Here is a 19,117-nt window from a genome sequence, read left to right as displayed (position 1 = left end):
TTCCAGAACGCAGTGAGCCATGACTGCACCACTGCACTCCAGCCTGGGTGACCGAGTGAGACTTTCCCTCTTAAAAAAAATTAGTAATTTGGCCGGGCGCGGTGGCTCAAGCCTGTAATCCCAGCACTTTGGGAGGCCGAGGCGGGTGGATCACGAGGTCAGGAGATGGAGACTATCCTGGCTAACATGGTGAAACCCCGTCTCTACTAAAAATACAAAAAACTAGCCAGGTGTGGTGGCGGGCGCCTGTAGTCTCAGTTACTTGGGAGGCTGAGGCGGGAGAATGGCGTGAACCCGGGAGGCGGAGCTTGCAGTGAGCCGAGATCACGCCACTGCACTCCAGCCTGGGAGACACAGCGAGACTCCGTCTCAAAAAAAAAAAGAAAAAAATTAGTAATTTAACGTGGGTACAATCCTATTAACTAAATAATAATGTGAACTATTATCTAAGGTTATTAAAGCTGGAATCATCTCATTTTTGCCTAACTTCTCATACCTGTCCAAAGATCCCACTTCAGACTCACCCTCTGCCTTCAGCTCATGTCTCCTCAGCTTCCTCCAGATGGTTCAGCAAACACACACCTGGGCTGAATGGTAGAGCTGATTGCTGGTACACAAGGGGAGACCTGTGGGCAGGGGTTTTCAAACTTATACAGCAAATGAGTTTTCCATGGTGTTCTGGAAAGCGCCCTTTGAGAAACACTTTGACAGTGAATCCAGGCCCCAGTATCCATCAGCTGCTCTAGTGAATTTTGTGGAAGCTCAGTGAGCACCTGCTCTGCAGGGTGCATGTGAAAGGGGTGAGGATGAGTAAGTTGCAGATAAAGAAGACAGGACACAGGGGGTCTGTCGAAGCTCTATCCTCTGCCTTCAGCACTGACGGATCAAATCCAACTCTTAGGGAATGGTGGCCACCTGCTGGGCCAGCTCCAGGCTCTGAGGATCTGAGAGTGAGTGACGCAGAGCCAGGCTTTGCCCTTGGGGAACTTTCCAGCATACACCTCCCTCTACCCTCCCAGCGCCCTGCAAAGCTGGCGTCAATGTCATTGTTAATGCACAGAGGAGGGACTTAACTGTTAGGTTGATGGGTTTTCCAGGGTTGCACGGCTTCTGCGAGACAGATGTGACCCTGAGGACAGGGCACAGGCCAGTGTAATGCCAGGTTGGAATGAGCTGCAATCTGTGCCGTGTAGAGGCCTAGGCCAAGGTGGGAGTGACTGATGACCAGCTCAGCCAGGTCGCTGAAAACACTCTTGGGTCCTCCCCTGCTGGCTCCCAGGAGTCCGGAACTGCCAGGAGAGTGGTGGCAGGTCCCCTATCCTCAGCTGGGTGGGCCCGGATAGAACAACAAGGCAAATGCACATCTCCCCAGCCATTCCCTCCAGGTGCAGCTGTGACCTGCTCATTCCAATTTTGTGGAAATATTTCCACACACACAGAATTGCAAGTAGCAGTGGACGTGGTGAGAGACATTTGGACATGGGATAGACAGTATTTTGGAGGCAGAGCCTCCAGGACTCGCCCATGGGTTAGCTGCAGGGCTTGAGCGAAGAAGGAGAATCGAGAATGATGTGTTCAAATCGGTGCATTCACTTCCGCTGTGCCACGCCTGTGCTGGGCACTGGGAGAGACAGATGAGCACGGGAGTCCCGGCCGGGGGGAGGTGTGGGAGGAAGCCCAGAGTGTCTACTGGGAGCTGAGGGCTTGTGTCCACCTGGGTGCCGTCCAGGTTCTCTGCATGGACAAGCATAAGCTGAGCTGCCTGGAGGAGGAGCAGCTGCTGTTGGTGGTGACCAGCATGTTCAGGAATGGAGACTGCTCTGGCAATGGAGAAGGGGATGGCCTGAGGTCTGGATGGTCTAGGGGGTGATAGGGCCCAGGAGGACCCAGGAAAGGGTCTGGGGGATGCAGGACATCCTACGGAGGCTGTTTGGGAGTCAGTGCTCCGGTCACTCCGGGTCACTCAGGTCATTTGCCGGCCTCTGTCATAATTATTGCCATATGAGAGTGCCACCTTTCCTATGTCATATGTTATATATTTCTGTGAATGGCCTACTTGTTTATATTTACAAATTCATGTTTAAATGAAACTTGTATCACTCTCACAAATGGAAAGCCAGCAAAACATAAATTCAATGAAAACAAAATGAAGTTAATGAATTTTTGCTAGTTTTAGCTAGTTAGCTAGTTTATGAAGTTAATGAATTTTAGCTAGACACTATTCTCTAACCAAGTCCTGCGCTATCTTCGTTTTTTAAAAGAGAAATAGGCAATGAGAGAGGTATTACAGGTCTAGTAGCACCAATTCGAGACTGTCTCTCCAGTGCTCACAAGAATGAAGATGTAATTGAATGGGAATAATGAAAAAATAAATTATTTTAAAAAGGGTAAATACTCACGATGGGATTTGACGCTAGTTCTGCTGGGTCACACACCTCCTGGAATTATCTGGGGTTCCAGGAGAGGCAGGCTTGGGAGAGGCATCCCCACAGGCAGGGGTGCTCGAGAGGGCCCCAGGAGCTTCCCTCTGGGGAGAGAGGGGCCCACCCCTTCCCAGCAGCCCTCTGAATCCCACGAGCACTTGGACACTGCCTCTCCCTGGAGAAAGCATCCCCCTTGGAGATACATGGATATCAGAAGAAACCTTTCCCTGTCACCAGGACAAACGCTGTTCTTATTAGAACCAAGGCCAGTTTTCCTAATGAATGCGGGAAGGACCGCACAGATGAATGAAACCAGCAGGTAAACCACAAGGCTCTTTCCCCGAGCTGGGAAATGTCCTTCCCTGCCAAAACTTTTCCTGAAAGTTCTTAAGAAAGAGTCAAACAGTTTAAGTCTGTCTCGCACTCTCCTTTAAGTGAAAGAGTTCAGTGAGGAAGGAGAGGAAGTGGAGCAGATGCTTAGTTTCCAAGCTGGAAAAGTGGCCCGTGGTTAACCAAGACTAGACGTAAAAGCCAGGTGGCCACAGGTCCAGGTGAGCCGGTCCTACGATGGCATGGCTGCTGATGCCAGCAGATGCTTCTGGCCTCTACTTTCAAAGACTGACCTCTTCTGGTCTTTCATTGGTTAAAATAAAATTCGACAGAGCATCATCTGAGAAGCTCTACACTTTCCCTTACCTGGATTTCAAACTCTAGATTCTGCTGAGATTTGAGCTTCATGGTGAACACATGCATGCTACTGAGGGGTGTGGAGGACAGAGAGATGGTGAAATGGCAAAGTGGCTCTTGAGCATGGGTGGGGAAGCCCCCACTTGTCTGAGTCAGTGACACCTGGACACTACCCTTGGAGCATCTTGCTGAGGTGGCCATTGGGGTTTTCTTTCCTTTCCTCTTATTCTACTGTTTCTGAATCATGAATAAAGATCCAAGGCCAACAGCACATTCAGATCCCCAAGCTCTATACCTCCAGTGTGACCAGGGACCTGCACCACTTCAGGCTCATGAAGGACTCACAGTCTTTGGACCTCAGCTAAGGGACCTGCTTCTCTGCAGCACACGGGGCTTGTTTGTGTTGGGGTCTGAGCCCTGAGCCCATGGTCAAGGAGACCCCCAGGTCTTTCTGAACAGAGGCAGCTGGCCTGGGGGCCTCCCTCTCACTACATGCAAGAGTCTGTTAGGGCGGCTGTGTTGCTTCTAGGTATTGGGAAATTCCATTTAGGTACCTAAAAATGAAAAGCCCCAGGACATCTCCATGGCTTGGGATCTGCAGGAGAGCAGCGTTCATGTTGGGGATATCTTCAACATGTAGAAATCTGCAGGACTACTTTAGACAGGGCACAGGGCACAGGGCACAGCACCTGGGGGTGCGGAGTGGCAAGTTCATCCCTACAGCCTGGAATTGCCTCTGCGATGCCTTCTTTACAACACTTGGCTGCCTTCATGGCCGGAAGGCTGGGGCCCACATCCCAACATGGCCATAGGTTAGCAGTTTGCTTCACCTTCCTGAACTGCAATTTCTCCATCTGTGCCTTTCTCCTAGGAGGAGTGTCCCCTAGGAGGAGTTGTGTGCCCTAACAGGCAGGTCAGCCTAAGAATCTGAGCTCAGGACCCAGATCACCTGGACTCAGATCCTGACTCCAACTTAGTAGCTGCATGACCGAGGACAAGTTATTTAACCCCCACATCATGTTGCTGGGGGAAGTTTACTCTGATGACAACACAGATGGGCAGAGACGGGCTGAGATTTATGTCTTCCCTCCCAGCATGCGCGTCCTGGCCCATGACACAGGTATTTGGAAGCTTAAGCCCCAACAGGAAGCTGACCTTTCTGGATTCTATAGACCTGTGTTTAGCATTAAGTATTTTCAAACAAGTTTTCTAAGCCAAGGGAAACAGCTTCTTCTGCCTAATAATTAAGACTACTAAAGAATGGTGGTCACTTTGAATGACAGAGAAATGGGACAGGGAGAAAGGAACTGGCATATACTGGGCACTTCTATGTGCCAGATTTTACCCCCTCGCCCACATCTCCTATCTCCACCCCCTTTAAAGATCAAAAACATTATCAGAGGTTGTCTTCATTTCACACATGAAGAGACAGTAGCTTGACCAGGTTTATACAACTTAACTCCCCAAGTCTTTCTGATTTCAAATGCCAAGCTCTCTCCTTCACATGACACTGCTTATGACTTTTCTTTACACACTCCCGTTTACCTGATTTTAGATCCAAATACTAATATTACAGGGCTCAGGTCTTGGCCTAGGAATAAGGAGTGGCATCCTCTTTTCTTCTTCCCCCAAGCTTCACAGAACTATCTAGAATTCCTCATTCAATCACAGTATCTGAAATGTTAACAAGTAGAGACTTCCTAGAGTAAAAAGCCTCCTGGCTGTTCAGATGTAGAGAAAACCCCATATTTGATTATAATAACATTTTACTTCCTCTTTCCAAATTGAAAAAAACTTAAGTCTTCTTGTATTACAGGTTCTCAGAAATGTGGATCCCTCTTTTTTTTTTTTTTTTTTTTTTTTTTTTTTGAAACGGAGTCTTGCTCTGTCGCCCAAGCTGGAGTGCAGTGGCGCGATCCTGGCTCACTGCAAGCTCCGCCTCCTGGGTTCACGCCATTCTCCTGCCCCAGCCTCCCGAGTAGCTGGGACTACAGGCGCCCGCCACTGCGCCCGGCTCATTTTTTTTGTATTTTTAGTAGAGACGGGGTTTCACCGTTGTCTCGATCTCCTGACCTTGTGATCCGCCCGCCTCGGCCTCCCAAAGTGCTGGGATTACAGGCGTGAGCCACCGCGCCCGGCCGGATCCCTCTTTTGTATCTAAGTTTTTTTTTCTCCTTTTGTAAAAGCTGCTCCAAATACCAGCTGTGCTGCTCCGCAGGCTCTGAATGTTCAGAAGAGCATTCTCGTTACAAGGATGACTCTGTTGAATGCTTGACCACTAAGTTTGGTTACTAGCTGCTCAGTCTTTTTCACTTTAGCCACAGCTGGAGAGGCAAGCCTCTATATGAGTGGCAGAGGCTGGCTGGCTGTTTAGCAGACTCATTTCTTCTTTCTGAGGACACAGTAGCTTACATTTCCTAGCTTTCTTTGCCATTGGTTTGCTACGGCCATGCAATTGAGTTCTAGCTAATGGAATATAAGCAGAAGTGATGCACCCCACTTCCAGCGTGAGACCCCGAACTCCCCTGCTGCCCATGCACAGCCTTCCACTCTCTCCTTCCTATTGCTGGCATGAAGCACATAAGCAAGCTGTCTTGGAAGCCATGCGTTGAAGCTGGTGAAGACTACAAGATGGAAGGAGCCTGGTCCCGGAATCACCACTTGGAGGAAAGCTGCTTGCTGTTCACATACACCAGTTTTGGATTTCACACAGAGAGGCATAACCAGTAAAGAATAATCAGTTAAACCAGTCAGTAAAAATTTAGCTTTTCGCTAAAGTCAGCTTTTGGCCACAGCTGTTGATCAGCAGGGTAACAGAAGTAAAAGAGGATTTTCACACTTAGCAAGCAACTCATGTGTGCCAGTTGCACAAAAGCAGGGTTATAGTGAGATATCCAATTCCCATTAGAGAAACAAGGGAGCTGGAACTCAGAGAACAAAGTGATTTGCTGACAGTCAAGGCTGGTGGGTGGCGGTGCTGGGATTGGAGCCAGGCTCAGTTGGCCCTAAGATCTGTATTGAATAGAAACCCTCTCTATGATTCCCCAGCAGACACACATAGCCATGCCATTTCAGGTCCACTCTCAGGTTGCTTCTGCTGGGGCCTTATGTGCCTGAGGGCAGAAACTCATAAACATTTGAGGACCCACGTTGTGTTGCATTTCAGCATGACCATTTCAAACTCTAACCACTGCTGCATCTGCAATATGTCATTTTCCCTGCTGGGTGTCTAGGATAGGGTAGCATCCTACCCTGTATGGTTCCTAGCTGGGGCCCCTGTCACCAGGGAAATGGTGATGGTTCTCACCCAGAAATAGATAAAGAGGAAGTGTCTCTGCTGAATAAGAATGGGTATGCAGCCTATCCCGACTCCCTGCTCCCTGAATGAAGCAGGGCCTCCTGGCATCGCTTGATGTTTGCGACACTATCCCAGGTTGCACTGGCAGCAGCCAATACCAGGGTTTTCCAGAGGCTGAAGTCCAACACGCGGTTAATGTCATTGCCTTTTCCTCCCTTCCTCGGGATCAGAGGAATAAACATCTCTTACTTAGAACTGTCCCAAACAGACTTAGAGTGACAGAGGAGTAACTTAACATATTAAAGGCTATTTTGAGCAAAAGCCACCTTGTGTCACTGAAGCTGTAGAACTGAGCCACAGAAGGAAACTGTTGAAGTCGCAGGGTCAAGGACTAGGTACCTATGTTATCCTGACAGCACAGAAGCACAGCCTGAGTCTCTTCTTTGGGTGAGTCAAGGCCATGCTGGAGAGGCCTGAGAGAAGAAGCAGTGGCCCTTGTGACCAGTGCCCTTTCGGTTCACAGGGAACGTCTCCTGTTGTTAATGTAACTTGACTGAGCTTCCTACTTCTGCTTTGAGAGTCAAATATCAGGATCAAGACTTTAATTATCCCCAATTTACAGATGATGAACCCATATTGGGCAGGAAAGTAAGTCACCCCAGAAGAGCAAGTTAGGCCTGGGCACTGGCTGAGGACACGGGGGAATGATCATTTGGGATGTAGCTTGATAAGGGGCCTCACAGGTGTTCTTCTGATCCAGGTGTTGAGAGGATAGAGCAGAAAGGTTGCCAGGGAGACAAGAGTAGGGTACATCATGAGAGTGAGAGAAATTAAAGAGAACTCTCGACAAAGCCTTGGGACACAGGGAGGGGGTGGACCACTCTGTTTTGTGCTGCGGGAGAAGAGAGCAAGAAAAGGAATCTGTGTTCAATCCCGACAGCCTGCAGGAGAAGCAAATGCCCTTCATTTTGTTCTTCCGCAGTGAGACTGGCATCCCTGTAGCTTCGGGAAACCAGGCTAGTGTGGATGCCAGCTCACTCCAGTGGCCTGATGACTGGGAGACCATGGGCTGGGGCTCTGGTCTGGGGCTCCTAGGCCTGATGGGAGGAGAGTTCAGCCCCACGTTTCCTGTACTTCAGCTCATATCCAGACGATGGTAATTGTTGGAATGAGAGACTCAAAGGAAGCTGGAACCTGAACTTTGTTGTTGTCCCATGTGGACACCTGTGTTCAGTTTCTGGTTCTACCTCTTGCTGTCATTGTGTTCTTAGGTAATACACTTAAAACTTCCCGAGTCTCATTTTCTTCATTTATAAAATAAAAGACATAACATTTATCTTAGATATTGTCCTGAGGGATGAAATGGGAGAATGAAGAGCCTCTTCTTCATTCCCCTGGTATCCAGTGGGTGGAGGCCAGAGAAGCTGTTAAATATCCTGCCAGGCGCAGGACAGCCCCCGTCACAAAGAATTGTCTGGCACCTGATGTCAGTAAGGCAGTATTGAGGAACCCTGGTGTGGGGGAAAGAGAAGAAACTCAGAAACTTGAGAGATCTCAATTCAAACCCTGGTTGTACCATCTGTAGCTGAGTGACCTTAGGCTGGTCTGTGAACTCTCTGAGACTCGGCCTCCTCATCAGTAAAATGAGGGAGTAAAAATGCCAAGCTCACCCAGAAATCACCCCATGCATATGTGGTCAACTGATCTTTGACAAGGTCATCAATGATACACAATGCAGATTCTTTTATTCCTTTACTTTCTTAATAGACTTGCTTTCACTTTACCCTAAAAAAAACAAAAAAACAAAAAAAAACATACACACACACACAATGTAGAAAGGAAACTCTCTTCAGTGAGTGTTGCTGGGGAAAGTACCTGCAAAAGAATGAAACTGCATGCTTGTTTTACATCATACACAGAACATTAACTCAAAATGGATTAAAGATTTAAATGTAATGTCTGACACCATGTAACTCCTTGAAGAAAACAGGGAAAATCTCCTTGACATTGGTCATAATTGGTAATAATTTTTTCTTGATATAACACCAAAGCACAGGCAACAAAAGCAAAAATAAATAAATGGGACTACATCAATCTTAAAAGGTTTTACACAGCAAAGGAAGCAATGACCAAATGAAAAGGCAACCTATGGAATGGAAGAAAATATTTGCAACCTATATATTTGATAAGGGGTCAATTGAAAATATATAAGAAATTAATACAACTCAATAGCAAAAATTAATAAATACATAAATAACCCAATTAAAAATAGGCAAAGGACCTGAATGGACTTTTTTTCCCAAGGAAGACATACAAATGGCCGGCCAGTATATGAAAAGATGCTCAACGTCACTAATCATCAGAGAAATGCAAATCAAAACCACAGTGAGATATTGCCGCATAGGATAGGATGGCCATTCTAAAAAACGACAAGAGATAACAAGTGTTGGCGAAAGCGTAGAGGAAAGAGAACGTTTGTACACTGTTGGTTGGAATGTAAAGTGGTATAACCTTTATGGAAAACAGTAATGGAAGTTCCTAAAAAAATTAGAAGTGAAACTACCATACCATTCAGCAATCAAATTAGAACCTTGAAGAGAGATCTGCGCCCCATGTTTATTACAACACTATTCACAATACCCAAGATATGGAAACAGCCTAAGTGTCCATCAACAGATGAGTGGATAAATAAAATATATATAAACAATGGACCATTAGCCATTAAAAAGAAGAAACTCCTGTCATGGATAAACCTGGAAGACATTACGCTAAGTGAAATAAGCCAGACACAGAAAGAAAAGTTTTGTATGATCTCACTTATATGTGGAATCTAAGACAGTCTAACTCATAAAAACAGATAGTAGAATGGTGGTTGCCAAGGGCTGGGGGTGGGGAAAATGGGAAGCTATTAATCAAAAGGTATAAACTTTCAGTTATAAGATGAACAAATTCTGGAGATTTAATGTATAGCATAGGTGGTAATGGATGTAATAAATTTGATTGTGATAATTAGTACACAATATATACATATATGAAATCATCACATTGTATGCATTAAATATATACAATCCTTGTCAACTAAATGTTTCTTAAAAAGTTTTTAAATGCCTAGGTCATAAGAATTCTGAGAATTAAATACAACAACATATGTGAATGGACCTGATACACAGAAGGTGCTAAATAAGTTTGTTTTGTTTTATTTTATTCCAATTCTGGCAGATGTAGACTTATTGGGAAAGAATGTAGAATACACTTGTGCACAAAGCATTATCTATATGATGACTAAATATCCTGTATACATGCGATGTCATTTCTATTCCTCATTCAATGGATAATAAAAGCAGAACCAGCCTTCTGGTTGTCACAAAACATTTTGACCTGAGAAGGGCTGATCGTGAGCAATTTGGCAATGTACATCCCAGAGCATGCATGCCCTTTGACCCACAGCTACCATGATGTCATGTCTAGCAATTAGTCCTAAGGAGATCATCAGAGATGTGTAAAGAGATTTCATTCTAACAGCATCCTCTGTAATAGTACATGTCAGGAGCTGGCAAACCATGGCCAGAGGAGCAGGCTACGTCTAGTCCACCACCTGTTTTTGTGAAGTTTATCAGAACACAGTCATGCCCATTCATTTACAAATTGTGTATGGCTACTTTCCCTGCAACCGCAGAGTTGAGTGTTGCAATAGAAACCTTTGGCCTGCATAATTTAAAATACCTACTCTTTGGCCTTTTATTTAAAAAGTTTGCTGACTCCTGGGGAGTATATTAAGAAACAGTTGGAAAAACCTAAATCTTCAAGAGTGGAGAATTAGAAAGTAAGATGTGTTTTATATAATACAGGCAGTGTGTGTGTGTGCATTTATTTGTAAATATATTATTTGGAAATAATGTTGTCGACATATGTTGCAGGTCTTTAAAATGTTCAATATATAGCGTTAATCAAAAAACAGGCAAACTGTAAAATGTAGACAGAATGTGATTGTGCATTTTGTGAGTCCACCAACAGAAAAGGGTTCTGGGAAGCCTGTGGACCAACATGCCAAGTGTGGCTCTTTTGACAGTAGTGTTATGGATTTTTACAAATCTTGGTTTTCTGAAGATTCTGACTTTCCTGCAATGAGTATGAATAAATATATATTTCTTGAGAAATGTGAAAATAACCTTATCTTCCCAGATTTCTCATAATTGAAAATGTTGGAACAAATGGTCCTGGGACAGATCTTTCCATTGAGAAGGGCAAAAGGGAAGCCCTGGGGATTCAACGGGGTTTCTGTTGCATTTCTAGTAACACACCATTGTGAAGGGCCAGTGCTGGCCGTCCCCCAGGACAGACTGGGGTAGAGGAGGCCAGGATTTAACTACTTGAGGGACCAGGGAACAGATGTGGCCACAGGCCTTCCTGACTCACTGTTTTCCCTTCCACAGCCCCCGTCTTCTCTTCACTGATGCACATAGATGCCTGACCAGAGGAGAGAGTTCGTTTTCATCCCAGGATTATCTCTTATGCTGCAGTTCTGAAATTCCCATAATGTTTAAACTAGAACACAATTCATTTCATTATCTCCAATGTGTATGACTTGATAGAAATATATTCCATTATGTAGCACCTTAAATCCAGATAAAACATAAGGAACTTCTATTCCATGTTTGTATGATCAGTGTTAATAGTATAAAAAAAATCTAAAAAGTAGCTATTTCCTATATTACAGTATGAAAGAAATATGTTGACTGATTTGTTTTGGGGGGTGGGAAGGTGTAAGGCTGAGGAGGGGGCCTGTGGAGAACAGTGACAGGAGTCCTTTCTTAAGGGTTGGGTTTTATATATGTCTTTTAAAATAGATGATATCATTAATAAATTATCTGTAGGCATCATGAAAAAAGCTTATAATGTACAACTTTATGAGCTTGACTGTTGGTGAAGCACTTCTCTTTTTAAAATTTTATTTGACCCCCCCAAAAAGAAATGTTTGCTTATGAGTATTAGGGTAGTTCCAGTAGCAATGCCTCAAAAGAACCAGGAGGTACAGTGTTGTCTAAAATGTGGACTCAGGAGCCAGACTGCCTGGCTGTGCAACCAGCCTTGTCATTTCCTAGATATGGGGCAAGTTAATTAACTTCTCAGTGTTCTTATCTGTAGAATGGGGATAATCATAATATATATCTCAGGGTTATATTAAAAATTGAAAAAGTTAATTTTGCAAAGCACTTAGAATAATATCTGGCAAGTAAAAGTGTTTATAAAAGTACACCCTATAAAAGTGTTTACTCATTACATTCAATAATCTGAAACCATTAGTGATTTAAATATTTGTGGCTGACTTGGTAATATTTATGAAAATAAATACTGTATTTATAATCTTTGACCTGATTTTACTCCTAGGAATTTATTGTCTAGTAAACATTTTCATAGGGAGACAAAAGTATTACTATAAAATCATGTTTATTACATCAATGTGTGCAAAATGAAAAACAGGCAATTAAAATGGCCATCAAAAGTGGTATTGGTTAAATGAATTATAGTAAGTCCATTCATTACTAATCATATAATCCAAAAAGAATGAGGCATGTTTATGTGACATGGGAAGATCCACAACTAATGTTAAATGGTAAAAGATATAAAATGTTATGCCCAATAAAATACTTTCTGTGAGAGAATATATGTTAATTTATGCAAGTGGCACCAATGTGGAAGGTTTGTGCTAATTTCATTATAACTCACAGACAGACCTGGGCTCTCCCACTCATTATCCATGTGGCCTAGGGTAAGTCATTTAACTGCTATAAGCCTCAGCTTCATCTGTCAGGCAGTGATACCCTGACTACCTGCAGGGTAACTCTGAGATTTAAACATGATAATCTCAGAATATGCCTGGCAAACAGCAGGAGCTCAGAACTTGATGTTTTTTCCTACAGCAACTGCACGTTTTTGGGGGATAGCACTTAATGCATGAGGTTGGTAAATCCTTATATACATCAAACATTGTAGAAACGCAAGTACATGCTACTATTTTTTCAAATCCCTCACCCTTATTATTTTTTTCTGAGACAGAGTCTCATTCTGTTGCCCAGGCTGGAGTACAGTGGCGCCATGTCTGCTCGGCTCACTACAACTTCTGACTCCCAGGTTTAAGCGATTTTTGTGCCTCAGCCTTCTGAGTAGCTGGAATTACAGGCATATGCCACCACGCCCAGGTAACTTTTTTGGTATTTTTAATAGAGATGGGGTTTCACCATGTTGGCCAGGTGGGTCTCCAGCTCCTGGCCTCAAGTGATCTGCTGGTCTCCGCCTCCCAAAGTGCTGGGTCAAACCTCTTATATCCTCACTGGGTCAAACAACCTCGCTGGGTCAATGGATATCCTGTGGCTGCCTAACATTTTCACTTTATAAAAGGTCCTCATGAGGCCATTCAAAAGTATGAATCAAAACACTTTAAGATGAACAGGGCCATAGGTTTTCATGAGGCTTATCAGTGGACCTCCAGGATGAAGACCAAAGTAATTGTGCAATTTCTAGTGGAGTGATTTACACTTAAGATCTTATTTATTTGTCAAAAGACTGCTGTCAGGTAGGAATTCTTAACCCCAATTTGCAGAAACTGAGACTTTGCCTGACACCACAAAGCTAGGAAAAGGTCTGCACAAGATCCTCACCAAGTCTGACTTCCAAAGGAAGATTTGAAAAGAAACCTCCTGGCCGGGCGCGGTGGCTCACGCCTGTAATCCCAGCACTTTGGGAGGCCGAGACGGGCGGATCACGAGGTCAGGAGATCGAGACCATCCTGGCTAACACGGTGAAACCCCGTCTCTACTAAAAAATACAAAAAACTAGCCGGGCGAGGTGGCGGGCGCCTGTAGTCCCAGCTACTCGGGAGGCTGAGGCAGGAGAATGGTGTGAACCCGGGAGGCGGAGCTTGCAGTGAGCTGAGATCCGGCCACCGCACTCCAGCCTGGGTGACAGAGCGAGACTCCGTCTCAAAAAAAAAAAAAAAGAAAAGAAAAGAAACCTCCTTGCTACCTGCCAAATCTCTATAGAGCCCGCAGCCATGTTCACACATGAAACAGGACAATGACAATAGCACCAGGAATAGCTACTTCTGGTCAGATGCCCTCATGAGCTCAACTCCACAGGATGGGGACACCAGGCCCTGCTTAGGGGAAAGGAAGGGGGTTTGTAGAGGAAGCCCAGTCAGCCAACCAACCAGAGATGGGAAAACCCCATTGGGAAGAACTTGCTTGCTCTAGCTGGGCTTTGCGAGGAACAGGAAAAGATGATTCTGGACAGACAGAAATGGACCCGAATGGGGAGCCTGGCGGAGAGCATGCCTCAGGGCGTGGTCAGTAGCTGCCACAACAGGACACACAATATGCAAAGATGCTGGGTGGTTGGTTCTTAAAGATTTTGTGCCTTGAGAAAACTAAAGGATGCAGACATTGGCAGAAGGTGACTCTTTAAAAGTGCATCAGGCAAGGAGGCATTATGGCATGGTGGGAAGCGGTCTGGTTTTTCAGTTGAAAAGAACAGCCTTGCCATTTACTTTTTAACAGATCACTTCACCTTCTGGGCCCTAATTTTCATGTCTGCACAATGAGTATAACATTATAACTAAGATGTAACAGGAAATGAAAGCACAAGTATAAGATCACCCCATACTTTCACCTCATCCACTCTAACCAGGGCTGACATGGATGGTTTTACATGCTGTGCACTGAACGACTATGTCTGGTGGCCAGGATGAGTGGGACCCTCGTCCATCTCTAGTGTCATTTCTGAAGTGCCACACGCTGGCAATGCCTGCACCCAGAGGAAGGGGCACTTTTCCTGAATAGGATGAAGGCGCTGTCTGTTTACCTGTGGGACTCTGTCTACTGGAAGGGGAGCTTTTTCTAATTCTCACAGAGGCGTCATTTAAGCTAGTGGTGGTCTTCACCCAGCCTGCCATGACTTTCTGCATTCGAATGCAGGCTGTTTACACACACATTTCTCACCCTCTCTAGAGCTGAGGCTATGGTTTTCCTGTCTGGAACCAACTACTCTTTAGGACAAATTGGGGACAATTGTAGGCGTGAAAACCTAATGGGACTCTGTTTATTCTGGGAATAGGGTAGAGATGACTCCTGCCTGGGATGTGGGAAAGGAAGAAAGCCTTTGACCCATTCCTTTAAGAGAAGGGGCTTTTGGCAATCTGGGGTCTTTATCTTTTCTGAGTTCCTGACTGACACTGATGTGTTAAAGGTTAACACAGTTTGGAAGGTCCAACTCCCAGGCTGACCATTAACTCCAGCCCGTGCCACAAGCACCCTGGGAAGCCAGGGTTGGAACCCAGAGCCAGAGAGAGGGGTGGCAGCCCAGGCTCACAGGAGCCAGTTTCCTAAGCCTGGTGCATGTCAGGCAGAAGCAGACAACGCCTGTCCTGAGTGTGCTGGAACTGGGCTGCCTGGAGGCGAAGAATCATATACAGAAAGGAGCACCTGAGAAATGCCCCCAGGCTAGGAGGGGAAACCCACATGACTATTGTGGAAAGTGTGGGTTTTGGTGCAGAATTTGTACTGGTTGATGATTTGAGGGCTTTTTGTCACCACGGTAGGCCAAGGACCTGCCCCAGCCCCCAGATATTGCTCCAGACAATGAGTCTTGCAGCCCCCAGTGACTATTTTCCCTCTTCAGCTGCTCTACTTCAGAGGCTGGCTCTGTTAGGAAGGTGTGGGCAACCTTCCCCCCCGCCCCAGGATTGAACCAGGACCAAGCTGTATCTAGGAAAGCCGCTGTGGCCAGCCTGAGCATGAGAGAGACTGAGACTCCCTGCCCAGTGGAAATACGCTATACTGCAAGATGCCAAAACGAGCCACTCGAATCCTCTTTCAGGAAGTCAAAAGTACAGTGAGGCATGAGAAGAAGGATCTCCAGCTCCAATTTGTTCTCCCTCTTGTGGCTGAACACACTGTTACCAGATGCTTATCAAACCATTTGCATATGGTACAAGCCCATGTGGGAGAAATGAGCGCTCTGTCAACTTCTACCCATCTTCTGTCATCTCCTGACAATGCTTTTCCATCACTAATGGTGGCCTCTGGGTTTTACTTTCTTCTATGCACAAAGAAAACAACTGGTGGCACCTGTACGTAATGAATTCCAGAGGCAGGAAACTCTCCCTATTTTTGGACAATGCACAGCAAAGAGAATGTAGTTGGACGTTCAGCAAACCTGGATTGCAAGCCACCTGTAGCAACATGGCCTTAGACGAGTCACATGACTGCTGGGAGCAAGTCTCCAAAAGAGTGGTGAAGATACCTACGTCATCAGAAGGTTAAACAGAATAACACGTGTGGCTGGGCAGAGCACACAGAAGGCACCAAACAGGTGCTTTTTAGATTCTTTCCCAAATCTAGGAGAAGCAACTTAGCAATGAAATGCCTTGAAACCTAAAAAAAAAAAGGTTATAAAAATACATTCATGGTCATGGGAAAATATACATTAGGTATAAAAAAAAAAAAGGGGAGATTATAAATGTATGTAAAATGTAATGTAGTAGCTAGTTTGCATACACCCTTACAAAATGAAAGTTCTGTAAGGATATGCACCGACTGATTTCCTATGGCTAACTCTTCTAGGTTCTAGAAGCCCTGACAGGTTTTTGTCGCATTTCCCAGCAACCATGACCCCTAATCCCCTAAGCCCCTAAACCTCCCTCTTTTCTGCTCACAGAGAACTGATGAGAGGAGAGACTCAGCTCAAAAGTGTTACGTGAATAAAATCGTTTCTTAAAATATTGGGCTTATAGTTTGCTTTTTAAAAAATGAAACAAACGATATAGTTTATAAGCTTTTTGCTGGAAAAATAATAAAACCTTATTTTAAAACATATAATGTTAACATTGATGAGATATTTTCCCACTTAAAATCTCATTTGATTCTCCCATCCAATAAGATTTGTTCTTCAGGATTGGAGTAATTCTGGGAATAAAGCCTTAATCAATCAGGAAGGACAACATAGTCAGCAAGTGCCTGGGCGCTGCAGACCCTGGTTTCCAAACCAGCTACTTTCTGTGTAACTCCTGCCAAGTTACTTGTCTCTCTGAGCCACAGTCTTCTCATGTATAAAACAGAGTCATTAAAGTTCTCACCTCAGGATGTTGTGAAGGGTCAAGCTTTAGGAACAGTACCTATCACAGCACAAGCATGATGTAAGTATTTGCTAAGTGAATGAATAACAATTCGATGATCTTTTATTATGCTGCCCGATTTGGTAATATGTGTTAGTAAATGTTTATAACTAATTTTATCATCTCACTCTTAGGAATTTTAAAAAATCACTTCTAGAGGTGTACAAAAATACTTGCGTATGATCCTGTTCATTTCAGCATTATATGCAAGAGTAAAAAATTGCAAACAATTAAAATGTTCACTAAAGGAATGCTGGTTAAATAGATTATAGTAAATTCATTTAATGGAGTATGACATAGTCCTTTAAAAGCATGAAGTAGGTAGATTTATAGGATGATAGAAGTATCTATTCACAATTATTGTTAAATGAAAAAATATGTTATAAAATGTTAGGTATAATATACTTTATATTGCATTAACATAGTGTCTGTGAATATTTTGAAATATAGTCCACAGTGGATATTTCTCTCATGCTACACAGACAGATCAGGGTCAGGATCTTGGCTGTGCCCCTTATTATCTGTAGAACTCTGGGAAGATCACTGAGCCTCTCGGAGCCTGTTTCCACATGTATAAAGTGGTGACAATATCAATTATTCTGCAGAGTTGTTTTAGGTTTTCTTTTTTCTTTTTTTTTTTTTTTTTTTTTTTTTTTTTGAGATGGAGTCTCACTCTTTTGCCCAGGCTGGAGTGCAGTGGTGCGATCTCAGCTCACTGCAACCTCTGCCTCCAGAGTTGAAGCGATTATCATTCCTCAGCCTCTGGGGTAGCTGGGATTACAGGCAAACGCCACCACACCCAGCTAATTTTTGTATTTTTGGAAGAGATTGAATTTCACCATGTTGGCCAGGCTGGTCTCGAACTCCTGACCTCGAGTGATCCTCCCACCTTAGCCTCCCTTTTAGGAGCTGGGATTACAGGCATGAGCCACCGCGCCCGGCCCTGTTGTAGGTTTAAATGCCATCATCTCCATGAAAATCCCTAGCAAGCAGCAGGTACTCAGGGTGGTGTTTGTTCCCACAGTGACTATACGTATTTGGGGAACAACAGGGGTAATGCATGAGATTCACAAGTCCATGTGTAACCCACACACAGTCTGTAAAATTAATAAGTGATTGTTACTCTTTTCAAATATAAGTAGAGACTGCTGTAAATAACACAAACTTCTATTCAGTGGCATTACTGAATCCATTAGGCAGGTAGACAGATACTTTAATACTACACATTTAGCTATCCTATGAGTAATTTAATGTTTCTGATGTTTTAAAAGGACCCTCATAAGGCAATTTGAAAATATGTATCTAAAGCCTTAATATTAGGCAGGGCCCTGGGCTTTGAATAAAGACTTGTTTTGAGGTCCACAGAGAGGAGACATAAAGTCACAAGATGGTCCCATGGCTAGTAAGTGGCAGAGTCCAGATCCAAAGGATGTCTGTCTGACTCCAGACCTCAGGATCTTAACCCCACACAATGCTCATGTTCCTTACTGACCGAAGGAGGTTCAGAGAAGGTCCATACCTCGTGCCAGCTTCACACGACCATTTATTGAGCACTTGCTGTGTACTCACTAAATAAACACTAAGAGCTGGGTGATCGCACAATTTCATTCAAATCTCAGAACAAACCTACAAGTAGAAGATATTATCTCCATTTTAGGATGAAACAGACTCTGGGACTTTGATTCACTTGCACAAAGCCACAGAACTAGAAAAAGGAGGGTGCAGGGTTTGAATCGAGTCTATGTGACTTCAGCTCCCCTCACAATGCTGCTGCCCGTCTCGGTGGGGCTGGGACTGTGATGGCGGCCCCAGGAATGGCTGGCCCAGTCAGAAGCCCCCATGATCTCATGTCTCACCCAGCTGCTGCTTCGAAGGCCAGAGAGTGGTTGTGGAGGATGCCAGCCAGCCAGCCAGAGATGGGAAAACACCATTGGGACAGAATTTGTTTGCTCCAGTTTGGACTCGGCAGAGAACCGGAAAGCATGGGTCTGAGCTGGAAGAAAGGGTCCTGTGCATGAGTCAGCAGCTGCCACAGCAGAAAGCATTTGTGGCCGCTCTGTGCAAAGGTGCTGGGTGTTTCTTTTGCTGTTATCTTACAGTTTGAGTGGTTTGGAAGAAAATGCAGAAGGATGTGGACAGCAGCTCCTCATGATGACTTCATTCCGGGAGGCAGCACGCTGTGCTGAAGTGTTCTGGCTTTGGCGGCAAAGATCAGCTTTGCCATTTACCAGCTGCTTGATGTGGGACACATTTCATCTCTCAGAGACCCAGTTTCCATGCATTTGAAATAAGGATAATAGGCCGGGCGCGGTGGCTCAAGCCTGTAATCCCAGCACTTTGGGAGGCCGAGACGGGCGGATCACGAGGTCAGGAGATCGAGACCATCCTGGCTAACCCGGTGAAACCCCGTCTCTACTAAAAAATACAAAAAACTAGCCGGGCGAGGTGGCGGGCGCCTGTCGTCCCAGCTACTCTGGAGGCTGAGCCAGGAGAATGGCGTAAACCCGGGAGGCGGAGCTTGCAGTGAGCTGAGATCCGGCC

The 19,117-nt window shown here is 44.8% G+C and overlaps 1 protein-coding gene and 1 long non-coding RNA gene across 3 annotated transcripts in view; one reads left to right on the top strand and one right to left on the bottom strand.

The window, feature by feature from the left end:
• The window catches only part of LOC126939314 (C-C motif chemokine 3), a 162,796-nt gene that overhangs the window by 82,443 nt on the left and 61,236 nt on the right, over positions 1-19,117 (top strand). The gene's annotated exons all lie outside the window — the stretch shown is intronic.
• LOC126939319 (uncharacterized) overlaps positions 1-19,117 on the bottom strand; it is a 171,730-nt gene that overhangs the window by 93,282 nt on the left and 59,331 nt on the right. The gene's annotated exons all lie outside the window — the stretch shown is intronic.

The sequence above is a fragment of the Macaca thibetana genome, chromosome 16, assembly GCF_024542745.1.
Source record: "Macaca thibetana thibetana isolate TM-01 chromosome 16, ASM2454274v1, whole genome shotgun sequence".
Lineage (NCBI taxonomy): Eukaryota > Metazoa > Chordata > Mammalia > Primates > Cercopithecidae > Macaca > Macaca thibetana.
The sequence above is the reverse complement of the archived record's forward strand: the minus strand, read 5'-3'. Positions and strand labels throughout refer to the sequence as shown.